Source organism: Triticum aestivum, chromosome 5A, assembly GCF_018294505.1.
Source record: "Triticum aestivum cultivar Chinese Spring chromosome 5A, IWGSC CS RefSeq v2.1, whole genome shotgun sequence".
In the NCBI taxonomy this organism is placed as follows: Eukaryota; Viridiplantae; Streptophyta; class Magnoliopsida; order Poales; family Poaceae; genus Triticum; species Triticum aestivum.
In genome coordinates, this window is record NC_057806.1 from 634,959,147 (window position 1) to 634,986,975 (window position 27,829).

The 27,829-nt window shown below is 50.6% G+C and overlaps 1 pseudogene; it reads left to right on the forward strand.

Annotated features, from left to right (window-relative positions):
* Positions 1-606: 606 nt before the first annotated feature.
* LOC123108090 (BTB/POZ and MATH domain-containing protein 1-like) lies at positions 607-27,829 on the forward strand (annotated as a pseudogene).

Sequence of the window (27,829 nt, forward strand, 5' to 3'; positions counted from 1 at the left end):
GGAACCAGCAGACCTTCGTCGTCATTTTCCAGCGAGCACGGCTTGGGGCAAGCCGATACTCAAGGGGGAATGTCACGCCTGCAGGGGCGACCCCACCAGCAGAAGGCCAGGGAGAGGGACTGGACCTAGGTGGCAGTTAGGGTGTGGCGCCAGTTGGCGTTTCATGTTTGGCTTGGGTGCGTGCGTTGCGTATTCAGGCCATTGGGCCAACCAGGCCTGCGTGCTTGTGAGTGGGGGTTAAATAGCTGGGTCACCCGAGGGTGGATTATCGATGAATACTGAACTGGATCAACAGAGATAAGTTGCCCTTCCTCTGCTTAGTACCTTTCCCCTTCCTCCAAACCCTACCTTCCTCTCTCTCCCTTCCCATCCAAATCTGATCCCGAGCCCCCAGTAGATCGAGCATGTTACACACCGCCGCCATCTACGGTCACCACATGAGATCTGGAGGTTCGATCTACTACCCTGCATCCTGATTCTTTTCCCTTCCGCTTCTCGTCGGAGATTAATGCACTTCTCTTTCACACCAATCAGATTTGCACGCGCGGCTCCGTCCCGACGATTCTCCTCTGTCCGGCAATCCTGCCGCCGTTCACTAGAGACCAGATGGAGGCATGCAAGACGGTGTCCGCGTGCACCACGGGGGCGGCTCAAGGCACACATGTGTTTGATATCTTGGGTTACAGCAAGCTGAGGGGCATGGGAAACGAACCGGAGAGCTTCATACTGTCCGTCATTTTCACTGTCGGCGACCACGACTGGGCCATCCGCTTATACCCGGATGGGTTCCAAAAAGAAAGCGAAGGTTACATCTCTGTTTATCTCGTGCTTTCGAGCAAGAGCACTAAAGTCTGGGCGTCCTGCGACCTGAGGCTAGTCAACCACTGCACTGGTTTATCGTCTTCAGTGCATAAAACAGAGCCTAGGGTTTTCAACTCTGATGATACCACTAAGTTTGCTCCACAGACTTCTCAGTTCAAGAGGCAAAGCGACATCGAGGGATCCGCGTACCTTAGGGATGATGTCAGGACCCCGATTCCAAGTCACATCGATCTAGCCGGTAACACCTCATATCACTTTGCGGCCTCACGCACGGTATTCCCACGGGTGTCGCCTTACCATGGCCCGGGACCGTTTGCACCTTTTGGCTCACGTATATGATAGTGTCGCTAGCATCCATATGACAGAGAACCCGGGCCGACATGGCTAGTCGTGGACCCAAAGCGGCACATACCTATGGGGACAGGCATACATGAATCACATCGAGCATGTCGGTCAACAGCTTGTGAATCCGGGCTGTAGCACTGGGCTAACAGGACTCCGGGGAACCCGGGCTGTAGCAGGCTAGGCAGGACTCTGGATGTCACCGCGTGACATTTCCCTGAAGGGATAGACATAGGAACAAAGTGAAACACATGCCGGCCAGTCAAGTGTCCTGAGCAGTAGTGCTGGGCTAGCAGGACTCCGGTGAACCAGGCTATAGCGGACTACTATGGCTCAAGGAGCACTAGACTACATTTCCCCATAAGAGAGGCTGCCAAGGATAAACAACTAGATCGTCGGATCCCACACATACCAAGCATTTCAATCATACACACAATATGCTCGATATGTGTTAATACAGCATGGCATCACAACAAAACTGTACAACTCAAGTACTTTATTTAAAGGCTCCGAAGAGCCAGATATTACAAACATGGGTCTCATGACCCAACATTCAGAGCATAGCAGACAAAGCACATGCGGAAGATTAACATGTCTGAGTACAGACATCTACAAATGAAAAAGGCTGAGAAGCCTCACTAACGACCAGATCCTGCCGAGGGCATAAGATCATAGCTGAGGTAGCAAGCTAAACATCGAAGTCCACACGGAACTACTAGCGAGACTGACGTCTCTCTGCAAAACATAAATTAAGAAAACGTGAGTACAGTTGTACACAACAAGACTTACATCAGAACTAACTACATATGCATTGGTATCAACAAGGGGGGTGGTGGAGTTTAACTACAGCAAGCCAACTTTGACTTAGTGGCTAACCTGAACTACGACTGCAAGAAACTCTTTTGAGGTGGCGCACACGAGTCCACATATTCACCATTCAATACACCACTATGGATCCGCTCCCGTCTCCCTACGAGAAGGCCATCCATAGCACTCACACTTATCTTGCGAGTTTTAGAGTATCCACATCAAGTTATCTATGAACTGTACAGGCAACCAAGTAGTCCTTTACCGCGGACGCGGCTATTCGAATAGATGATGTTAACCCTGTAGGGGTGTACTTCTTCACACACGCTCTCACCACTTATCGCCGTTTACATGACATGTACTCGGCAACCTTCAAGCGGAAGCCCAACGAGGGTGTCGGCCAATCATTTGGCGGAGTACAAAGGGATGGCATACCCGGACTAGAATGGATGATGTGGACTACCTTGTTGAAGACAACGCAAAGGATGATTTGCTTATCATCGGAGGTGGAGGGGACCTATGGTAAGTCCACTTTTGAAGATGATCCTGGACAACAACTACTGAGGTGCAAGCTGGGAACAAAATGCAAATGCTGGGAATGATTCTGGTAACTGGGGAAAAACTCAACAGTCAAGAGTGTTTCCAACGTTTCAATGGTTATAGAATCATCGAAGAAACTAAGAGCACAATGATCCCTAAGGAACAACTTCCATGATAAGTCGCATGAAATCCTCATGGAAAGATGGTCAAAGATACTACAATGACAGATCTTCCGGCTAGGTGTGTCGGCCAGAACAGCAACCTTGTCGGGACCTACATCATAGATCCTGGAAAAGTTCCAACCATCATCTCTGCCTGAGATTCAGATCTGGTTGGTAACAGGATATTTCAGACAACATGTTTGGAAAAGAAAGTTTGCAACACAAACCGACGAGATGACGTTGCGAGATTCTCGGGAAATGAGCTACGATAGCAAGCTCCAAAACATGAGCTGGTTCTCCTACATACATGTGAACATACTGTCCAAGACAAGCATGACCATGTAGAAGTCTTATAATGAAACACTATCGAGCTCAGGTGGGGAACCACCATCAAGGATATTGAAGTCTCCACGCGTGGAAGTCCAAAGGATTAACCTTAGAACAGACTCCGTGTTTCTTGAACAAGTCAATTAGAGGCTTGGTGTACTAGGAGATACATATGAAATGAAGGTAGCGAGCCTGTCAAGCCATAGCATACTTCGTACTTGCCTGACTGACTTGGGATGGTACCAGAGGGAACAAAACAATCTTTCTCGAACTCACGGCGGCAACTTGCATCAAATGGACATGAATTAGAGGAAGTCACTTCTTTCATCCAAACATATGCTTCATGAACGGGACATGAAGATATTGCTTATAAAAATTTCCAACACTAGCTTAATGTCCAGCAATTCATGGGGAAGATAGGAATGTTGTCGATGGGCTCAACAAAAATTCATCCAGGTTTCCATATAAATGGAATTCCACAATCACATGAACAGGGTGATAGCATTGGTCATACCCAAAGAATATAATGGTGTATGCTCGAGGAAGCAACCACGAGTAAGACAACATTATGAATATCGTTGGTTCTGAGTTGATTTCAGAATCACCCACACTCAAATCAAAGTTTGGACAAAACAATAGATCCAGCATTTGGTCACAGAGATCAATCACTGAAGATACCATATTTCTTCAACACACGTATACAAAGAGATATCCCTTTGGAATGAACTAAGTTGGATAAAGCATTTATCTTCCAACTCTCCAGGTTGTTGTTTAGCTTAACCAACTAGCTCAGGGATATCCAACACAGATTCTTGGAGAAGGGGTGGTTTGTAAGAAAACCAACTTGGTCACGAACTCAACATAGCGGTCAGGTGACAACCTGGTAATACTTCCGAGAAGATATTCGGAACATCATGAACCACCGATATGTTACTAAGCTCAAGAACAATCTTGCTTTTCAGAGCAAGATGATACGATCAAATAAGCAAGGGATTGAATAATCCTAACTTATTAATCGAGGAGTGCACCAGAAATAAGGACTAGGTAGCACAATCTATCTTAGAATGATGATTCAATAACCAACACGCTAAGAATGAGAATATTTTCCATTTACTACCAAGCAACTAGTTGCTAGGAGTATTGATTTCACACATCACAGTTCACTTGTCAGTATTACAGTTGCAACAACATGGAACAGAGGAGCGAATGATGATGGGGGGAAGTATCACTGCGTCAAGAATTCATTTGAGGGTGTGTGCAATTCTCACAATACTCTTGTTATCAAAGAGGGTGATACTCCGAGGTAGAACAGAACAAAAGCTGGATTGGCATTTTGATCTGCGGGATACAACTACTTTGACCCAATCCTAGAGATGGACGAGGTACTGGAGTTTGTTTCTCCTAGTCATTTCGGAATCGAATGGCTTGATGGACCACAAGAGTAAAAGGCACCGATAAACACGAATGCACACATACTCTTGACTATCAATTGATAGCCGAGGCCAGAAAACAATTAAAGAGGGACAACTCAAAGGAACATACGATTTTCTGAGTTGTAGATGCACAGTTTAGCATGTCGAACGAGTTCAACATATTTCTTCCGGTTAACCCATGCAAAAAAGTAGAACTGGTAGAGTCACAAATTTTGAATGGAGTACTCCTCAAGAGCACCCTGGTTGTGATCTTTTGGTTCAAAGAACTTCTACCAAAATGGTTCATGGTATTGGAAGAAGAATTTACCACGGACCTCGAGGACTATCGCAAAGGTTACTAATATCCTAAGGAACTAGCAAACACTATCAACACGAAGTAAGTAGGGTGAATCTCGGGTTCAAAAATCCAGGAGTAGAATACCTACTACTAAGTAGCATCACGGGATGCTTTCAGGAATGATGGCCAGAATCATCACACCGGGAACACAAAACATGGCTAGATCACTAGGTGACTCCCCAAAACACCTAGGATCATAATAGTAGCTCCAACATATCTGTCGAGGCAACAGAGTACCTCAACTCACCGATTAGTGTGATTAATCTGGCCCAAATGGACATCAGGGACATGGAAAGGATTTGCAAATGCATCATAGTGTTTAGAAACCTGGGATGACTCGGACATCATAACGGCTGTAAATGCTCAAAAGATTTGAGACATCCTGCAAAATGGTGGCATAGCCACTCAACAACACAATACCAAGGTTCCGAGATCAACGGTCAACATACGGAACTAGTAGGAACGGAACTAAGGCTTGAACCTATCAATTCTAGAAGTCTATGGATTAGTAACACGTCATCTTGATTGATAGATGAGAAGGCCTAGTTCTTAATCCCCATAGTAAAGAAGAGGTTGACTCAGATCAGAAGGACATAAGGTATAAGGAGTAAAAAAGAGCCTTACGTTCCCTTCCACAATCAATTCCCTTACATAACTAAAGCATTTCTAGACACAACTTCGACCGGTTTGGCTTGGTAATCCTACAGGCAGTCAGGCTCTGATACCAAAGCTGTCAGGACCCCAATTCCAAGTCACATCGATCTAGCCGGTAACACCTCATATCACTTTGCGGCCTCACGCACGGTATTCCCACGGGTGTCGCCTTACCATGGCCCGGGACCGTTTGCGCATTTTGGCTCACGTATATGATAGTGTTGCTAGCATCCATATGACAGAGAACCCGGGACGACATGGCTAGTCGTGGACCCAAAGCGGCACAGACCTATGGGGACAGGCATACATGAATCACATCGAGTATGTCGGTTAACAGCGTGTGAATCCGGAATGTAGCACTGGGCTAACAGGACTCCGGGGAACCGGGGCTGTAGCAGGCTAGGCAGGACTCCGGATGTCACCGCGTGACATTTGACAGACACAGGAACAAAGTGAAACACATGCCGGCCAGTCAAGTGTCCTGAGCAGTAGTGCTGGGCTAGCAGGACTCCGGTGAACCGGGCTGTAGCGGACTACTATGGCTCAAGGAGCACTAGACTACATTTCCCCATAAGAGAGGCTGCCAAGGATAAACAACTAGATTATCGGATACCACACATACCAAGCATTTCAATCATACACACAATATGCTCAATATGTGTTAATACAACATGGCATCACAACAAAACTCTACAATCAAGTACTTTATTTAAAGGCTCCGGAGAGCCAGATATTATAGACATGGGTCTCATGACCCAACATTCAGAGCATACCAGACAAAGCACATGCGGAAGCTTAACATGTCTGAGTACAGACATCTACAAATGAAAAGAGCTGAGAATCCTGACTAACGACCAGATCCTGCCGAGGGCACAAGATCGTAGCTGAGGTAGCAAGCTAAACGTCAAAGTCCACACGGAACTACTAGCGAGACTGACGTCTCTCTGCAAAACATAAATTAAGCAAATGTGAGTACAATTGTACTCAACAAGACTTACATCAAAACTAACTACATATGCATCGGTATCAACAAGGGGGGGGGGGTGGAGTTTAACTGCAGCAAGCTAGCTTTGACTCAGTGGCTAACCTGAACTACGACTGCAAGCAACCCTTTTGAGGTGGCGCACACGAGTCCACATATTCACCATTCAATACACCACTATGGATCCGCTCTCGTCTCCCTACGAGAAGGCCATCCATAGCACTCACACTTATCTTGCGAGTTTTAGAGTATCCACTTCAAGTTATCTATGAACTGTACAGGCAACCAAGCAGTCCTTTACCGTGGACGCGGCTATTCGAATAGATGATGTTAACCCTGCAGGGGTGTACTTCTTCACACACACTCTCACCACTTACCGTCGTTTACACGACATGTACTCGGCAACCTTCAAGCTGAAGCCCAACGAGGGTGTCGGCCACGGCCTACCTAAACACTCAAGTCTCTAGTCCAGGTTTATCGCCTATCCAGGTTCCACCTGCAAGGAGTCCGACCGAGGTTTCCACATACGGCCCCGGACGATGTGTACAGGGTTCCGAGACACCAAACGGGCGCTCGGCATGCCTGGCCACGATGTATCTACCACATCATAGCCCACCCCTAGGGTTAGCGCTACGCACGGCCGCCAACACATATCCTATAAACACCAGAGACTAGTTGCAACTCCTGGACAGAGAACTAGGGTGGTTAAGAAGCCGAGAGGGTCCATTGGTTTCGGGCCCAATGCTTGGTAGTAGCTGGTTCTTAAATCATAGATACAGATCTCTGTGCTTAAGGACGGTTCCAATGAAACAACCCACCATGTACTCCTACATGGCCTCTCATCGATACCTTTACCAAATCGTGTTCAACACACTTTGCTCACACACAGTAGGACATGTTTACAACTTTATAATTCATCCCCGATGAATCAGACCTGACACAACTCTAAGCAATAGCAGGCATGGCAAACAAGCATGAATGAGTAGGCACATCAGGGCTCAAACAACTCCTACTCATGCTAGTGGGTTTCATCTATTTACGGTGGCAATGACAGGTCATGCAATGGAAAGGGGTTCAACTACCGCAACATGTAACAGTTGAATCGTTGTTGCCCTAATGCAGTAAAAGAGAGCAGGAGCGAGAGAGTGGGATTGTATCAGAATGAACAAGGGGTTTTTGCTTGCCTAGCACTTCTGAAGATAGTATAGCTCTTCATCGGTGTCATCGAACTCATCGTCGAAACCACGTCTATCAAGAGGGGACAACTTCCGACAATAAAGAAGGAAACACAATCAATGCAATGCTAAAATATGATGCATGCTCATGACATGGCAATATGCTGTTGATTGAACTAATGCAACTAGCAACCATATTAAATGAAGTTGGTTTGAACCCTAGGTTCAAATTCAAACCCCATATGTGCTTTCTTAAATGCCATTTAATTGAATTGTCCTAAACAGAGGATATAAGTTGCTCTAACATGCATGCAAATGCCATAAACAGATTCTTTGGATTTTTCTGATCATTTTTCATATATAATTTATTTCATTCTGAGCTACAGTTGATTTTCTATGAATTTTTAAAGTTTATACAAATTTCTGGAATTTCCTGACTTAAATTAAATCCAGAAAATAGCTTATTGCATCGAGATGACATTAGTGTGACATCAGCAGGTCAACACGCCAGGTCCAGGTCAAACCTGACCAGTGGGACCCACTGGTCAGTGACTCGGTCCACTAACTGAGTTAGTTCGTGCTAAACTAACCCTAACTGGGCTGTTAGCAAGGCGGGGCCCACATGTCAGTGACTTGTTTAGTTAACTAAATTAGTTAGCTCTAATTAATCTAGAGTTAACTAATCAAGGGCTTGGGCCCACATGTCAGGGGAGGTCAAACCAGTGGTCAAACGAGTCAAACCCGCCGGCGACTCGACGCCGGCGAGGCTAGACGCGGTGGGGCACCTCAGATTTCACCTACAGGGCACCGTTCGAGGCGCCGTTAGGATCTACGGCTGCGGAGCGACGAGGCGCGTCGGGTGGTGGCCGTGGGCGGTGCTGGGGCGGGCTACGGCGGCGACGTCAAAGTCGACAGCGGTGGCCGAAGCACGACTATGCGCGGGCGGGGTGCTGTAGCTCGAGGCGAGCGAACGAAGGTGCTAGGCAGCACCTAATGGGAAGCAGGAGCACGCCAGAGCAACTAGTAGGAGCGGAGGGGCTCAAGGGCACGGAGCTCACCAGCCATGGCGGACGGCGGCGTCGGGTGCTCGCGGGGCAGCAGCTACGGGGCGTGCGCGAAGAAAAAGGCGGAGGGGAGCGGTTCAGTGGCGCACGGTGAGTCTTCCGGTGCAGACGGCGGGGCCGGGGAGGTGTCGGAGCGAGCGGGGCGGCGAGGCGAATCTCCAGCGACCCGAGGAGGATGAAGGGGTCAGGGACAATGCTTCAAGGCGTCCGGCGCCGTGTGGCCTGGCAGAGAGGACTAGGGCGACGAGGCGGATCTTCTGGACTGCTCAAGGGAACGGGGGAGAGGCGATGGCCGCAGTGGTGCTAGTCGGCGGCTGCGGGCGTGTTCGGTGAGGTGGGGAACGGCGAGGGAGGGGCAGGGGGAAAGGGACGAGCGGGTCGGCGAGATCCAAACGACAGTAGCGAGGTGTTTCGCGGCGTCATGCTGGCCTCGGGAGGCCAGGCAGGTAGGTGGCGTGGCGCGCAGGGAGCGAGCGCGTCTCGGGCACGCGCCCTGTCCACTGGCGCCAGGAGGGCGACGACTGGCGCTAGGCCAGTGGGCCGCACACTAGTGGACTGCACAGGTGAGACCAGGTACTTTCTCTCTCTCCTTTTATTTCTGTTTTCTATTTTCTGTCTTTGTTTGTTTTTTTGGATTTAGTAAAATACTAAACCACTTTATAAAATCCTGAAATAAATTGTGGGCATTGTTGAAATGTTTTTCAACAGCCCTCAACCATTTTCAGAATTATTTGGGAAATTAAAATATTTATAGTAATTAAATGCCCAAATGCAAATACTTCATGGATTAATTCAGAAATCCAGATTGGCCTAGAAAAATGTCCACCATATTTGGCAGAGGTTCTGGACCAATTCAAAAATGATGAACTTTCCAAAGGCATTTTGGATTCATTGAAAATATTTTGAGGTTGAACCTATTTGGGTTATTCTGGTGCTAGGGTTTATCATCCCTGTCGATGTCAAAACCGGCGGATCCCGGGTAGGGGGTCCCGAACTGTGCGTCTAGGCCGGATGGTAACAGGAGGCAAGGGACACGAAGTTTTACCAAGGTTCGGGCCCTCTCGATGGAGGTAAAACCCTATGTCCTGCTTGATTAATATTGATGATATGGGTAGTACAAGAGTAGATCTACCACGAGATCGGAGAGGCTAAACCTTAGAAGCTAGCCTATGGTATGATTGTTGTTCTGTATGTTGTCCTACGGACTAAAACCCTCCGGTTTATATAGACACCAGAGAGGGTTAGGGTTACACAAAGTCGGTTACAATGGTAGGAGATCTGCATATCCGTATCGCCAAGCTTGCCTTCCACGCCAAGGAAAGTCCCTTCCGGACATGGGACGAAGTCTTCAATCTTGTATCTTCATAGTCCAGGAGTCCGGCTGAAGGTATAGTCCGGTCATCCGGACACCCCCTACTCCAGGACTCCCTCAGTAGCCCCTGAACCAGGCTTCAATGACGACGAGTCCGGCGCGCAGATTGTCTTCGGCATTGCAAGGCGGGTTCCTCCTCCAACTACTTCATAGAAGATTTTGAACACAAAGATAGTGTCCGGCTCTGCAAAATAAGTTTCCACATATTGCCGTAGAGAGAATAATATTTACACAAATCTAATCTGCTGACGTATTCCGTAGTGTGACACACCACGACCAAGCCTTTATCCGAGTCGTTTTATTATCCCACCTCAGCGCGTCATGCGAGGCGGTTTCCTTGGCACGTCTTGTTAAAGCAGAGATCGTGTCCCCTTATTCCGGGATTCTCATCAATACGGGCGTGGGTAACCCAACCGCTTCTAGGACTCCTAGATTATAGGCAAGTCCAAACGGACACGGAGAGGACGCTTGATACTCACCCTCTTTATAAAGGGGACAAGGCTTTTATTTTTCCCTCCCATGCTCAATCGAATCCTTCCCCCACCTCAAGGTCAAACGCCTGAATCTCAGGTCAGGTGCTCCGAACCTTCAGTCATGTCCGGATCTAGCCTTCAAGGCCAATGGGTGCCTTCCTCCGTCATGGAAGAAGACATCAAAAAGTTGAGGGAGGCCAGATATCTGACCACCGAGATTGTGCATCGGCTGCCTCCCCGAGGGCAGGCCGTCCCCACCCCCGAACCCAACGAGAACGTTGTGTTCGTCTCCCACTTCCTCCGAGGTCTAGGTCTTACTCTAGATCCTTTCGTCAGGGGTTTGATGTTTTATTACGGGCTAGACTTCCATGATCTAGCTCCAGACTCCTTTCTTCATATCACGACATTTATTGTCGTGTGTGAAGCCTTCCTCCGGGTTACCCCTCACTTCGGCCTATGGCTCAAGACCTTTGAAGTAAAGCCGAAGATGATCGAGGGGCAACATGCAGCGTGTGGAGGTGCCTCAATACGCAAGATGACGGGAGCTCCGTGGCCCAAAGGTTCCATCCCAGAGGTGTCTGGATTGTGGCAACAGGAGTGGTTCTACATCACGGCTCCTAGAAGTGCCAAGTGGGCGGCCGCCCCTGTTTTCTGCTCGGGCCCTCCACCACAACTGATGTCATGGATCAGCAGAGGTCTGAGCTGGGGTCCAGCCAAGGACGTGCCTATACTGCAAATCCGCATTCGAGATCTCTTCAACGGAGATTTCAGTTTGGTTGTGGTAATACAAGTTATGTTGGTTCGTCAAGTCCAGCCTTGCAAACGCCGGCCTCTTCGCCTGTGGGAGTTCAATCCCGAGGGACCGCATGTCATTCAAAATTTTCTCGGCCCGACGCACGAGGAGATGTACAAGTCATTCTTTGGACCTTAGGTGGAGTGTCCAGAAATCACTGAGGACGTGGGCCTAAGTAGTAACCGCACCGCCGAACAGGTAAGGCATCTTCCGGCCGAACATACTATCTCTCCTTTGTTACGATGTTATTTCTGAGAGTTCGCTTTTTAACCAGGACTGGCTAACAAAGGCGAAGTTGATTCGGTGTTCGGCCCCCCTCCCTGAGGGTTTGGAAAATCCGGTATTGGAAAAGATGCTCCAGACCGCACCTTGCCCGGAGCCCTTGAAGGAAGATATTGTGGAGGATAATGCGGGCAGACGTGGGCCCCCAACGCTGCCCATTCTAACTGAGGGAGCGAGCGTCTCCATGAAGGAAGACGACCAGAAGAGGAAAAGGACTGCGCCCGGGGATTCGGAAGCCGAAGCTTCCAAACGGGAGAAGAAGTCTCCCACAGAGGGTCCTACCTTGGGGGTGTTGTTGCCGTACAAAGTCCGCGCGGGGATCAATTCTCCCGCGAGTCGTAAGTGACCCGAAATACTTTAATAGTACATATATGCCATCTTTTTCTTTTGAGAAAATAACCACCGCATATATTTTTGTAGTTCGGGCTTTAGCCCCTCTGAAATGAGCTCGTCTTCGGGGGAGAGCGAAACGCCTCCTCCGGACTCCTCCACTCTAGAAGCGGGCGACCCTGAAGTGTCGTCGCGGAGGGCCTCTCCAAGTCCGGTGAGGCCAGAAGATAATCCCATTGACCCCCAAAGCTCCCAGTGTCCGGCTCCCGAAGAGAGCAGACAAAAGAGTCCAGCACCGTCGAGTGTGCGATCAGATGTTCTGAGGGAGTTGGTGGGGCGAGCGGCCATCTCAGATGAACACCGTGTGCTAATGAATACGGTGATGGAGAGAACATCATCCGCCGAAAGCGGATTGCATGAAGCTTTTATGAGTCTACTGACATGCTTTGAGGTACATAAAAGAATGGATGATAGTCCTAGACATGCTAGGTGTGCCCTGTGTAGATAGTCTTGCACATGCTAGGTGTGCCCTGTGTAGATAGTAGCCCCTGAAACTCTGGTTGTCGTCGGAAACGACGACGAACAGAGGATCATATTCCCAGGTAATAACCATACTGCCTCTATGTGCAGGTGATGGAAGCTCCGGTGGCTAGCCGGACTAGCGAGTTTGCCCATTTAGAACGGCAGTTGGATGCGGCAGACGCCGACATCGAGCTTGTTAACAAAAGGCTTGACGAGGCACAGGGTAAGTGTCATTATCTGGTAAACGCCACATAGGAAGAGCAGCATGATGCCGGTATCTTTAATATGTTGTGACTGCAGATGGAGCTGCCACTGTTGAAGCCTTGCGGGCAGAACTTGCCCGAGCCAAGGAAAAAGAGAGGTTGGGTAATGCGGCTGCTTTGAAGGCGGCCGAAGAGTTGCAAGCCGAGAAGGCCGCGCATGGCGAGAGCCGAGACAAGATGGCCAAGATGGCCATAGAATTAAAAGCCGCCGCCGATCGTTGCCAGGTTCTTGAAAAGGAAAACCGAACGAAAGCATCGGACCTTGAGAAGGCTGTTGCGACGAGAAAGGACCTCCGCTCTGCTATGAGGGCAAAGAAGGAGGAGCTTCGGGAAGCCGGGGACATTGTAGCTAGGAAATCCTTTATGTTGCGGAGGAAGTTCGGAGATCCACGGTGTCGGTGTCAAAACCGGCGGATCTCAGGTAGGGGGTCCTGAACTGTGCGTCTAGGCCGGGTGGTAACAGGAGGCAAGGGACACGAAGTTTTACCCAGGTTCGGGCCCTCTCGATGGAGGTAAAACCCTACGTCCTCCTTGATTAATATTGATGATATGGGTAGTACAAGAGTAGATCTACCACGAGATCAGAGAGGCTAAACCCTAGAAGCTAGCCTATGGTATGATTGTTGTGTATGAATATGATGTCCTACGGACTAAAACCCTCCGGTTTATATAGACACCGGATAGGGTTAGGGTTACATAGAGTCGGTTACAATGGTAGGAGATCTACATATCTGTATCGCCAAGCTTGCCTTCCACGCCAAGGAAAGTCCCTTCCGGACATGGGATGAAGTCTTCAATCTTCTATCTTCATAGTCCAGGAGTCCGGCTGAAGGTATAGTCCGGCCATACGGACACCCCCTAATCCAGGACTCCCTCAGTAGCCCCTGAACCAGGCTTCAATGATGACGAGTCTGGCACGCATATTGTCTTCGGCATTGCAAGGTGGGTTCCTCCTCCAATTACTTCATAGAAGATTTTGAACACAAAGATAGTGTCCGGCTCTGCAAAATAAGTTTCCACATATTGCCGTAGAGAGAATAATATTTACACAAATCTAATCTGCTGACGTATTCCGTAGTGCGACACACCACGGCCAAGCCTTTATCCGAGTCGTTTTATTATCCCACCTCAGCGCGTCATGCGAGGCGGTTTCCTTGGCACGTCTTGTTAAAGCAGAGATCGTGTCCCCTTATTCCGGGATTCTCATCAATACGGGCGCGGGTAACCCAACCGCGCCATTGATTATGGCGCTTTGGAGATAAGCGAGTTTTACCAGGCTGGCAGGGACACGTAGTTGCGTCCACCCATATAAGGGGATAAGGATCCACCGTTTCACCTACGCCTTCTTCCTCCCTTGCTTATCCATTCTCGCGCACTCGAGCTCCAGCGCCCAACTCCGCACTCCCACCTCAACCTTCTCCAGCCATGTCCGGAGCGGGAGGCAAGTGGATGGTCTCCTCCGTTACGGAGGGACACATCAAAAGACTAAGGAAGGCCGGATACTTGTCCAACGACATTGCGCACCGGCTTCCCGAAGGGGGGCAACTCATACCTACCCCTAGTCCCCATGAGAGGGTGGTGTTCCTCCCCCATTTCCTCCGCGGACTGGGTTTCCCTCTCCACCCATTTGTCCGGGGGCTCATGTTCTAGTATGGCCTGGATTTCCACTATCTGGCCCCGAACTTTGTCCTCAACATCTCGGCGTTTATCGTCGTGTGCGAGGCCTTCCTCCGCATCCGCCCCCATTTTGGCCTATGGCTCAAGACTATTAACATCAAGCTGAAGGTGGTGCGCGGTAGCCAGGCGAAGTGCGGAGGCACCATGGTGGGCAAGATGTCCAACATCTTATGGCTCGAGGGCTCCTTTGTGGAGACCCTGAAGGGGTGGCAATCATGGTAGTTTTACATCACTGAGCCGTGCGACCCTAAGTCGGTCGCAGCCTCCGAGTTCCGATCCGGACCCCCAACGCGGCTCACGTCCTGGAAAGAGACGGGCCTGTCATGGGGTAAAAAAGGAGAGCTGACCGGACTCCTAACACGCGTCCAAACCCTGGTGGACAATCAACTCAAGCTTGTCAACATAGTCCAGGTTATGCTCATCCGCCGGATCCTCCCGTGTCAACAACGGGCTTTCAACCTGTGGGAGTTCGACCCGGCGCGGCAGCGAACTCTGAGTAGGCTCTTCGACACGACGTACGAAGATGCCTGGAAGGTGCTTTTCAAAGGCGCCGAGGCCCCCGCATCCGCAACCGAGGATCGCGGATTCAGCACGCAGCGTCACGCTCGTGCGGTAAGCTATTTTTACCTTCTACAGGGTATCAGTTTTTCATAGTTTGACTCCATGTGGGATCTAAGCTCCCTTGCCTTTGACAGGATTGGCAGGAGACGTCCGGACAAATCAACTATCCGGCTCCTTTGCCCGAAGGCCCAGCGGACGCTCGTTTGGCGAAGCTGCTAGTTCCTGCACCCTATGTGTTGCCGGAGAAGAAGGCCACGGGGACTCGAAAGAGTGCCCGGCGCCAGGAGGCATCAGATCCATTATCCGACGGCTCCAAGACGAACTCCTCCCATGAAGACGAGGAGGAGGAAGAAGAGACCCCTCCCCCTCCAGCGGGGGAAGGGAAGAAAAGGAAGGCCGCCCCAGCTGGGGAGGCCGAAGGGTCCAATAAGGGGAAAACCCTTCCTCCGGACTACTCCACCGACGCCGACGACGGCGGAGAGGAGTGGCCGCCCAGGGCCAAGCCCCTGGCTAAATTGTAAGTATCCAGATACCAGAGTAATTCATAGTATTCGTTTATTGCACAGCTTTCCCTTATGTCGAATATGTTTATGCAGCCCACCCAAAGACCGGCTCGATGCGTCGTCGAGCGGCTCACTTGACTCTTCGGATGTGAACTCGCTTCCGACGGCTTCCTCCCCCCGCCCTACGGACGACACCGAAGTGTTGTCCCAACAGGTTCCAATCCGGGAGGAGGTGGTCCTGGAGGCGCCGCGAGGCGACCTCCCGGACTCTAGGAGTAAAGGGGATGAAACCCTCCAGGGCTCCAAGTCCGGCTCTAGGCCGGACACCACTCCGGAACCTTCAAAGGTTCCAGAGTCCAGCGGGGGACCTCCTTCCAAGAGGAGCAAGCCCACCGTGCCGGTGACCCCCGTCCAACCGGAGGTGCCGGACAATCTGTTGGAGGTGCTCCAAGGTGCCTCCATCGACGAGGAGCACCGCACCATTATGAGTGCGGTGGTCCAGAAGGTTCAGTCTGCCAAGAGCGGACTGACTAAAGCTTGTACTAGCCTTTTAACATGCTTTGAGGTAAGTAAAGAATGTGTAAATAATATTACCACATAGACAGTAGCCCCTGATGCTCTGTTTGGCGTTCGGGAAGAAAAGCCGAATAGAGGATCAAATAAAATTCGCAGGAGTCTAACAAAAAGGAGTCAATATGCGTATGCAGGCTTCTCTGCTTGCGTCCGCTGCACTGACTGCGGAAGTGGACACGCTAAAGCAGAACCTCGATCGGTCCGAGCAAGAGCTCAGGCGTGCCAAGAAGTAGCTCGAGGACAATGAAGGTAAGAAATACCTTGTTTAAATATATATAAAAAGGTGCAATTGCAAAAAATGATAGGATTATCGTGGCTATTGTAGGGGCCACGTCTGAGGTGGTGACCCTTAAGCAAGCGCTGGTCGAGGCCGAGAAGAGGGCGGCCATGGAGCGCAGCGAGCGGGAGAAGTATGAGGCCGAGGTTGGCAAGGTGCGGCAAGAGCTCCAGGCTCTCATGGAAAAACATGAGAGTTTGGAGCTTGACTCAAAGACGCGAGCGTCCGAGCTCGCGGTGGCTATTGAAAATGCCAAGTCTGCCAAGGCCGAATCCCAGAAGACCCTCCAGGAGTTGGATGAGGTGAAGAAGATAGCGGCGGGTAAGGCATTCTTTATGCAAAGCGAACACATAAACGTGAGTTACTTGTTACTTACCCGAATCCGGAGCTCTCCAGGAGCGTTCGCGGATCTTCCCCGGAGTGTGTCCGATGCTGCCACATTCTATCGAGCCGAGGAGGGCAGCTCGATAGAGAAGGTCTTCTAGTCTTAGTATGCTGAGGCCGGACACCCTGTGCCCCTGAGCGACCAGCTGAAGCAACTGGTCGAGCTCCACAAGGCGGCCGAACAGGCCATGAAGGGCCTCATAGCTCGGCTGTGGCCTGGGGAGGCTCTGTCTGGGAGCTATTTCGGGCTGGTGCGGTGGCTGGTGGAGGCCTATCCAAGGCTCAAAGTCATCAAGTGCTCCGTCTGCATTGAAGGTGCCCGTAGGGCCCTTGCCCGTGCTAAGGTGCACTGGGGCAAGCTGGATGCTGAGAAGCTTGTGAAGGACGGGCTACCGCTGGGGAAAGAGCATCACAAGCCCGAGAATTACTATAAGGATGTTCTGAAGGGTGCCCGCCTTGTGGAGGATGAATGTTCTAGGGATATAATTTTTGAGTGAAACATGCTTGTTTTGTCCTGTGCACTGAAAACTTGTTCATATGCGCTAAGCAATGTTGTTGGAATTTAAAATATTACCTTCTGTGCGGTTGTTTATCAATTCTGAGAGATGCCGAGTCGTCGGCTTCTGCCCCCGTGCCGCTAGTGCTGGGGTGTTCGGGGATAAACCTGAGCGCTCTTTTTCCCATGTTTGGGTCCTTCGAGGGAGGCGCTCAGCCCAACGAACAAGGCAATCGGACTATAATGCGTGATAACTCTCACTTAGCCATCGAATTCTATAATTTTAAATTTCGGTGAAGCCCCTAGTATTCGGAAGACCGAGTTTGGGGCGCTATCCACGCCTTGGCCGGACAAAGCCGGCTCCTTGCTCTATGCGGCATAAGTCTTTAGGGACTCGAAAAACCTCTCGAACAGCGACTAGATCTCGCTTCATCATGACAATCAGTTTTAGCTTTCTCCACTGAGGTGCTCGACCCAGCTCAACTGGGGCACAATCACAGTGGTTCTCCTAGTGCTACCTTAGCCGATATAGCGGAACGTAAGGCACCAAAACATAAGAGCCGGGCAAACCCAACCATTGACCCAAGACATGATTCGGAGCCGATGCATATAATGCTATAAGTTCGAGGTGCCGCACTTGTTAAAGCGTTCGGACTTCTCACTCCATGTTGAGGGGTACTGAAGCCCCTGGCGTATTTCGGCCGTACCAAAGTGTACGGGTGCAACATGTCGTTAAGGAACATATATAAAAAAAGTAATGAAAAAATAGACAAAAGCTATGCATTGTTTATTAAAGAGAGCTGCGATCAAAGCAGAACGATACAAATAATGTGATAACGAAAAGGTTGGACTATTTAACATGTCCGTTCTAGGGGCAAGTTGCGAAATAGTATGCGAAAACAGGTATACTTCTCGTGATAGAGACCACCTGGGAGTTCCGTAATGCGGCGTGGCTTGTCTGCTTCCCTGGTTCTTGCATCGTTTGTCCGGCAATTGAACTGCTGAACAGGCCTTTCGAAGAATGGAGTCCTGAAAGTAAGAGAAAATTAAAAAATCGGCAGCCCCTGGTGCGGTTTAAGCCGTGTTTTGGGCGTGCCGTGATGGTGCCCCTCCCCCTGTACCCATGGTATTTCTAGAGTGTAGTTATGTACGTGAAGTACTGGTGACGCATGTTTGCGAGGGCTGGGGTTGGGGCCGCATTGCTACGCCTGCTTGGAGCGTGCCATGCGGTCTTGTTGTAGGTTACTTCGGGCGCGCTTGACGGTGTCCAGACGTCTAATGGCTGGACTGGAGAACTGCCTGGAGAGGCTGCTTTGTACTTCCGCTGCAAGGGCCGCCGTGTGCTCCTCCGTTCGGAGGGAGCGTTTGGTGTTTCCATTGACCGTAATTACTCCTCGAGGGTCTGGCATCTTGAGCTTAAGGTATGCCTAGTGCGGTACCGCATTGAACTTGGCGAATGCGGTTCGTCCGAGCAGTGCGTGATAGCCACTGTGGAATGGGACTATGTCGAAGATTAACTCCTCGCTTCGGAGATTATCCGGAGATCCGAAGACCACTTCAAGTGTGACTGAGCCTGTACAGTTGGCCTCTACACCTGTTATTACGCCTTTAAAGGTTGTTTTGGTGGGCCTAATCCTCGAAGGATCTATGCCCATTTTCCGCACTGTATCCTAGTAAAGCAGGTTCAGGCTACTGCCGCCATCCATAAGGACTCTAGTGAGATGAAATCCGTCAATAATTGGGTCTAGAACCAATGCGGCGAATCCGCCATGACGGGTGCTAGTGGGATGGTCCCTTCGATCAAAAGTGATCGGGCAGGAGGACCATGGGTTGAACTTTGGGGCGACAGGCTCTATCGCGTATACGTCCCTTAACGTGTGCTTCCGCTCCCTCTTGGGGATGTGGGTTCCGTATATCATGTTCACCGTCCGCAATTGTGGGGGAAACCCTTCTGTCCACTTTTGTTCGGCGGTCGGGGCTCTTCGTCGTCATCGCTATGCAGCCCCTTGTCTTCATTTTCGGCATTTAACTTGCCTGCCTGCTTGAACACCCAACAATCCCTGTTGGTGTGATTGGCCAGCTTTTCGGGGGTGCCATGTATCTGGCACAAGCGGTCGAGTATTCAGTCCAAACTAGACGGGCCCCTAGGATTCCTTTTGAATGGCTTTTACCGCTGACCGGATTTAGAGCCTTTGAATCCGGCATTAACTGCCATATCCTCAGCATTGTCCCCGTTAATGCGGCGCTTCTGCTTGTTGCGACGCGACCTGCCACTACTGTCCCTGGTATGCGAATTACCAGGGTTCTTGGTCATATTGTTGCTACGAGCAAGCCAGCTATCTTCTCCCGCGCAAAAGCGGGTCATGAGTGTCGTGAGTGCTGTCATAGACTTCGACTTTTCCTGTCCAAGGTGCCGGGCCAGCCACTCGTCACGGATATTGTGCTTGAAGGCTGCTAGGGCCTCAGTGTCCGAACAGTCGACTATTTGCTTTTTCTTTGTTAGGAACCGTGTCCAGAATTGCCTGGCCGATTCCTCTGGCTGCTGAATTACGTGCCTTAGGTCATCGGTGTCTAGGGGTCGCACATAAGTGCCCTAGAAATTGTCGAGGAATGCGGCTTCCAGGTGCTCCCAACAACTGATTGATCCTGTTGGCAAGCTGTTAAGCCAATGCCGAGCTGGTCCTTTAAGCTTGAGTGGGAGGTATTTGATGGCGTGGAAATCATCACCGCGGGCCATGTGGATATGAAGGAGATAATCCTCGATCCATATCGCAGGATCTGTTGTGCCATCATATGATTCGATGTTTACGGGTTTGAAACCCTCGGGGATTTGATGATCCATTATTTCGTCTGTGAAGCATAGTGGGTGTGCGGCGCGTCTGTACTGGGCTATATCACGACGTAGCTCCGAAGAGCTTTGTCTACTGTGTTCGGCCCTGCCGAATTTATGGCTGATGTGATGGTTACCGTCTCGAGTCGTGGGGCGCCCACGCAATCCATAGATCGATCTTGTTTGCCTTGCCTTGTCCTCCAACATATCTCGCAGGTCCGGCGCATTTTCCCGTGCCTTGGTACGGGGTGCGGCTTGAGTGGAGGGTCGAGAGGCTTCTCCGTCGCAGCCACGAGGTGGCCGATCGGCCGTATCGACTGCAGGTGATGCAGGTTTAAGTGCTTCCTCCTCTAGTCGGGGTAGCAACCTGCGCTTTGGGTAGCTCTTGGAGGGGTGTTCGAGTTTATGCTCTTCGGCCACAAGGACTTCAGTCCATCTGTCGACTAGCAAACCTTGATCAGCTCTCAGCTATTGCTGTTTTTTCTTGAGGCTTCTTGCCGTGGCCATAAGCCTGCGTTGAAAACGCTCTTGCTCGACGGGATCCTCTGGCACGACAAATTCGTCGTCGTCGAGGCTTGCCTCATCTTTGGAGGGAGGCATATAATTATCGTCCTCGACCTCTCTGTCTGCCGCTCTCTCATGAGGGCTTGTTTCTCCATCCTCCTGTGCTAAATCTTGCTGGAGGGGGTTTTCTTCGGCACTCTCCCGAGTATTATTATCTCCCGTGCTGGAATCACCGTATTTGTTTTGGCAGGATTTTGATTGGCGCCGCTGACGCTGGCGCTTAGGCTGTTTCTTGGAGGGGTCATCCTCCGCTGTTCCATCGCCATCTCCTTCTTTTGGGGTGTCCACCATGTATATGTCATATGACGAGGTGGCTTTCCAGGGCCTAATAGGCGTTGGTTCTTCATCGCCTCCTACATCGGCGTCCATACCGTCGATGTCTTCGGAGTCAAAGTCGAGCATGTCGGTTAAATCGTCGACAGTGGCTACAAAGTGGGTGGTGGATGGGCTTTGAATTTCTTCATCGTCCGTACCCCAACCTTGCTGACCGTAGTCCAGCCAGGGCTCTCCTGATAAAGAGAGAGACTTTAGTGTCTTCAGAATATCACCGAAAGGCGAGTGCTGAAAGATGTCCGCGACAGTAAACTCAATGATGGGCGCCCGATCGGATACGATCGGCAGGGGCGTGGAGGGTTCGGAGTCCGGAGAGGAGTCTGGCTTCTTGGAGTCACGAGTATCGCGGAGTGCGGGGCTGGTGTTCGGCTCGATCACCGTTGGGATCGCAGCCCTCGAGGTGGCGTCCAACTGCCCATCCTCGATCGACGCAGTTGGCTCCGAATTAAAGGTCGAAACCGACGCGGGTGCGGCCTCCAAGGCACTGTTCGGCAGCAGAGCTAGATCATCCTCGTCATGACAGTGCGGCGCGCTCGGCATTGGCTCGAATCCGTCGAAGATCAAGTCCCCACGGATGTCAGCCGTGTAGTTTAAACTTCCAAATCTGACCTGACGGCCAGGGGCGTAGCTTTCGATCTGCTCCAGATGGCCAAGTGAATTGGCCCGCAGTGTGAAGCCGCCGAAGACGAAGATCTGTCCGGGGAGGAAGGTCTCACCCTGGACTGCATCGCTATTGATGATCGTAGGAGCCATCGAGCCTGATGGCGACGACACAAAGGAACTCTCAATGAAAGCACCAATGTCGGTGTCAAAACCGACGGATCTCGGGTAGGGGGTCCCGAACTGTGTGTATAGCCAAGGAAAGTCCCTTCCGGACACGGGATGAAGTCTTCAATCTTGTATCTTCATAGTCCAGGAGTCCGGCTGAAGGTATAGTCCGGCCATCCGGACACCCCTAATCCAGGACTCCCTCACACGGTATGCCCCTTTGGATCGGCTGTGGAGTTCGGAGGATGTATATATGGATTTGGCGGCGAGCGCTGCCGATGCGGCCAAGTATTTCCAGGGTCAGACGGCCCGTGAAGTAGACCAGCTGTTTTGGAGACAATTCCATTCTCCCGAGCGTCCACTTTCATTGACTGACCAATTAGCCGAATGGGCCGAACTAAATAGGTTGTCCGGACTCTCCATGAGGTCTGTTATGGATCAGCTATGGCCGGATAGGTCAAAACCGAATAGCTATTTCAGCTTGGTGCAGCAGTTCCTTGACGTGGTGCCAAGCATTAATGCGATGAAGAGGTCGGCGTGCATAGAGGGCGCATGGATGGCCTTTGCCCATGTTAAAGCATACTGGGCGGAGATGGATGCTACCACCGTTGCAGCGCGGGATTCGGCCATAGGTCGAAGGGTTGCTGAGCAGTACTTTGAAGAAGTTCTTGAGGGTGCTCGTTTGATAGAGACCCAGTGCTCAAAAAATATTATGTTTGAGTGATATGTAATCTCATTGTAAGCGAAATGCTTTTATAAATTTTTATAAGGCTATTTTTATACTTTTGCCTGGAAGTAATATGATGCCTCCTGGGCGGCCGTTTATGTATACATGTGTATAACCTGAAAGATTGCAGCCATTGGCTTCAACCCTCGCGCATATAATGCGGAGGTGCTCGCAAAAACACGCATTCACACTTATCCCAACATCTTGGTCCTATTAAGGAGGTGATAGCGGAGCGAGCGAGGCAACCGGACTATGATGCTTTAGCACTTTCACTTAGCCATAGGAGTTTGACAGTGGGGCTACTAAATAGCCCCTGGTGGCTCCGCACTTTCCTGATCCCGGGGTGCGGACATGCTTGGCCGGAAAACGGCCCTTCGTTAAGGCAGAGGAACTCTAACATTCCAACAGGTCATCGAGAGGTTGACCAGTCTCACGCTATATCATGACAGTCAGTTTTTGGCTTTCTCTACTGAGGTGCTCGTCCGGATGAACCAGGGCACAATCGCAGTAGTTCTCCTGGTGCTACCTTAGCTGGTAAAGCGGAACGTAAGGCACCAAAACACAAGAACCGGGCAAACCCAACATTTGACCAAAGACAATGATTCGAAGCTGACGCATATAAGGCCAAACTCGCGACGCCGAACACTCCCTAAGGTATTCGGTCTTGGTGGTATAAACCGGGCCTAAATAATGGCCTTTGTAAGAAGCCCCTTGTGTCCAGGTACGTGCATTGTTCTGGCGTGGCCACATGCCAAGACGTCAGCATCCTTCTCAACAGTGGATATGTATCAACAAGAGACAGTAAAAAAGGTTTACGCAGGGTCTTAATCTAAAAAGAATCCTTGGAGCGGGTCCCTGCTGCATGTTTGCGCCTGTGTCTCCGTTCTGCCGTATCCTGGACGGGTGTAGCACGATGATCGTCTGTAAAAGAGAGGAATTTAGGTGAAAAAGTTGTCATGCAAAAAGATAGTTTTTTAAGGAAACCATGTATAATTCAAGATGAGGAGAAATTGCCACTTGTCTGCGCGCGTTGAGCCCCTTGTATTGACAAATAGGGGTGTGACCATTTATTCGGTATAAGTAGCGGCGTCAGACTCGATTAGTTGTGTCTGAGGTCTTGACGACCTATTGGATGCTTTCGCTGGTCCGGGCGCCTTTAGTGTGCGGCTGACAAGGCAGCCTCACTCTCTTCGGCGCGCAGAGATCGCTTGATATTTCCGTGCATTGAAATGATGCCACGTGGACCGGGCATCTTGAGTGTGAGGGAGGCGTAGTGTGGTATTGCATTAAAGCGAGCGAAAGCTTCGCGTCCGAGCAGTGCTTGATAGCCACTTCGAAACGGAGCGATGTGGAAGGTTAAATGCTCGTGACGGAAGTTATCGGGGGAGTCGAATATAACCTGTAGTAGGAGGGAGCCCGTACAACGAGCCCCTGGGCCTGGCGTTACTCCTTTAAAGGTAGTAGTGCTATGGCGAATTTGTGTTGGGTCTAACCCCATCCCGCGGATTGTATCCTGATATATTAGGTTTAGGCTGCTGTCGTCGTCCATCAAGACTCGTGTGAAGTGATATCCGCCAATTACTGGGTCTAATACCAGGGCAGCCCATCCTGCGTGTCGGATACTTGCTGAGTAATCGCGATGGTCGAAAGTGATCGGTTGAGACGACCAGTGGCAGGAATTCGCGGTGACAGGCACTTGGGTATATTTTCCTGGGAGTGTCGTGTTGTTTTTTCCCTTGATCACGTGTAACACGTTTACTGTTTTGACTTCTGGTGGAAATTGCTTTTGTTCCCCTGCGTCTTGCTTGGGAGGCTCGTCCTCGTCTTCACTTGGTGTATCCTCCCCCTTGTGTACGGTGTTGAGCTTGCCGGACTGCATGAAGACCCAACATTCTCTGTGGGTATGATTAGCAGGTTTACCAGGGGTACTATGGATCTGACATACTTGGTCCAGAATTTTGTTGAGGCTGGACAGTTCATCCCTGGTGCCTTTAGGGGGGCGGCTTTTGACCTGGCTGAGAGCTTTTGAATCCGGCATTTACTGTCGTGCCCTTCGTGTTGTCTTCTTTATTCCGGCGTTTGTTATTGTTGTTGCACCGTGATTTCCCGTTTCCATCTCTAACTTCAGATGTACTGGGCTCGCTGGTGCTGCATCTGGCTAGCCAGCTGTCCTCACCTGCACAAAAGCGGGTCATGAGGTTTGTTAATGCGGCCATCGTTCTCGGCTTATCTTGGCCGAGCTGTCTGGCGAGCCATTCGTCACGGACGCTATGCCTGAAAGCTGCCAAGGCTTCGGTGTCCGGACAGTCGACAATCTGGTTCTTTTTAGTAAGAAACCTGTTCCAAAGCTTTCTGCCTGACTCTCCGGGCTGTTGAGTTATATGACTCAAATCGTCCACGTCCGGAGGTCGGACATAAGTCCCCTGAAAATTTGCCCGAAAGGCGTCTTCGAGCTCTTCCCAACTTCAAATGGAGCTTTCGGGGAGGCCTTTGAGCCAGTGCCGAGCTGGCCCTTTGAGTTTGAGGGGTAAGTACTTGATGGCATGGAGATCATCTCCTCGAGCCATATGGATGTGAAGGATATAGTCCTCAATCCAGACCCCAGGGTCTGTTGTTCTGTCATATGCCTCTATGCTTACGGGCTTGAATCCCTCTGGAAATTCATGGTCCAGCACCTCATAGGTGAAACATAGGGGGTGTGCGGCACCCATGTAGCTGGGTGTACCACGTTGTTCGGATGTTTGTTGTGTTGAATTGTATGCCGGGGCGCGCTTGCGTGGTCCATAGATGGATCTTGTTGCACCGTCCTTTGGGTGCGAGCCCTCGCATGGGTCGCGTGTTGTATTGTGAGTGGCGTTATATGCCGCTCTGTGTTGATAGAGGGGTCGTCTATCCGACCAGGTGGCTGCTTTGATATTTGGTTGTGGGGGGTCTGAGGCCTCCTCATCGAATTCAGGTAGCAGTTTCCGCTTTGGGTAGCTCTTGGAGGGGCGGTTGTCGCTGTACATCGCTGCTGTGTCGAGTATTTTACTCCATCTGATGTGGAGTGTGTCTTGCGCAGCCTTGAGCCTTTGCTTCTGCTTTTTCAGACTCCTCGCGGTGTCAACAAGCCTTTTACGGGCAGTCTGCTGCTCCGGGTGCCTGTTCGGTGTTACATCGTCCGGACCATTATCCTTGATAGGATTTGTTTGTTCGGTTTGATTATCCGGATTGTCGTTGTCCAGTAGCGGTTCGCCCTGCTCCAGCGCTGGGTCTGTGTGATTGCTATTTCTGTCAAGGCGGGATTTGGGGCGGCGCTTGCGTCTCCGCTTTGACTGCTTTTCGAGGGAACAAGCCTTCGGTGCGTCCTTCCGCTCCTCGTCGTCATCTTTTGGTGCGTCCACCGTGTATACGTCATATGACGAGGTGGTGTTCCAGGGCCCAATAGGCGCTGGTTCTTCATCGTCTCCTTCATCGGCGTCCATACCGTCGATGTCTTCGGAGTCGAAGTCGAGCATGTCGGTTAAATCGTCGACAGTGGCTACAAAGTGAGTGGTGGGTGGGCTTTCAATTTCTTCATCGTCCGTACCCCAATCTCGCTAACCGTAGTCCGGCCAGGGCTCTCCTGATAAAGAGAGAGACTTTAGTGATTTCATAATATCGCCAAAGGGAGAGTGCTGAAAGATGTCCGCGGCAGTAAACTCCATGATCGGCGCCCAATCGGATTCGATCGGCAGAGGCGCGAATGGTTCGGAGTCCGGAGAGGAGTCCGGCTCCTTCCAATCACGAGTCTCGCGGAGTGCGGGGCTGGTGTTCGGCTCGATCATCGTTAGGATCGCAGCCCCCGAGGCGGCGTCCAACCACCCATCCTCGATTGGCGCAGTTGGCTCCGAATTAAGGGTCGAAGCCGATGCAGGTGCGGTCTTCAGGGCACTGTTAGGCGGCAGAGCTAGATCATGCTCGTCGTGGCAGTGCGGCGCGCTCAGCAGTGGCTCAAATCCATCGAAGATCAAGTCCCCGCGGATGTCAGCCGTGTAGTTTAAACTTCCAAATCTGACTTGACGGCCAGGGGCATAGCTTTCGATCTGCTCCAGATGGCCAAGTGAATTGGCCCACAGTGCAAAGCCGCCGAAGACAAAGATCTGTCCAGGGAGACAAGTTCACCCTGGATCGCATCACTATTGATGATCGTAGGAGCCATCAAGCCTGACGGCGACGACACAGAGGAACTCTCAATGAAAGCACCAATGTCGGTGTCAAAACTGGCGGATCTCGGGTAGGGGGTCCTGATTTGTGCGTCTTGTCCGGATGGTAACAGGAGGCAAGGGACATGAAGTTTTACCCAGGTTCGGGCCCTCCCGATGGAGGTAAAACCCTACGTCCTGCTTGATTAATATTGATGATATGGGTAGTACAAGAGTAGATCTACCACAAGATCGGAGAGGCTAAACCCTAGAAGCTAGCCTATGGTATGATTGTTGTTCTGTATGTTGTCCTACGGACTAAAACCCTCTGGTTTATATAGACACCGGAGAGGGTTAGGGTTACACAAAGTCGGTTACAATGGTAGGAGATCTGCATATCCGTATCGCCAAGCTTGCCTTCCACGCCAAGGAAAGTCCCTTCCGGACATGGGACGAAGTCTTCAATCTTGTATCTTCATAGTCCAGGAGTCCGGCTGAAGGTATAGTCCGGTCATCCGGACACCCCCTACTCCAGGACTCCCTCAATCCCCATTTCATATTTCTTTCAAACTTAAACATGATGCACACAAGAAGGGCTAGACTAGTGCATACTAGAACTAGGGATGTGACAGATGATCACCTGAAGATCGAATGCATCATCACTGTCTTCGAGAAGCCATATGTTACAGATACCAAATTGGGGCTCCGCAAGATCGACATGCCACCATCTGACATGACTGAACATGTTGGCAAGCTGTTGGAAGAAAAGGAGGGATTCGATGTCAGTTTCAGTGTTGGAGGAGAGACCATTGAAGCACATAGGCTCGTTCTTGCTATGCGGTCACCTGTTCTGAAGGCAGAGCTCTATGGGCCGATGCGGGAGGCGAAGCCGAGGCAGTGAATAACCATCAAGGACATGCAACCTGCTGTTTTCAGGGCCCTGCTGCACTTCATCTATACCGATTCTTTGCCAGGTGGTGAGGATGAGGATACTGAGATGGCCCAGCTTTTACTGGTGGCTGCGGACAGATATGCCATGGAGAGGCTCAAGCTGGTTTGCCAAAGCATACTTTGCAAGGATCTGAATGTGGACACTGTGGCAACCACATTGGCTTTAGCTGACCAACATAACTGCGATGAACTTAAGGATGGTTGCCTTGAATTTATCGAAATTTCAGATACCAATGCTATGGATGATGTAGTGGCAACCCAAGGTTTCAAGGATCTGAAAGTGACTTGTCCATCTCTCATAGTGGACGCATTAGAGAAGAGATGGAAGTTTCGTAAGGCATGA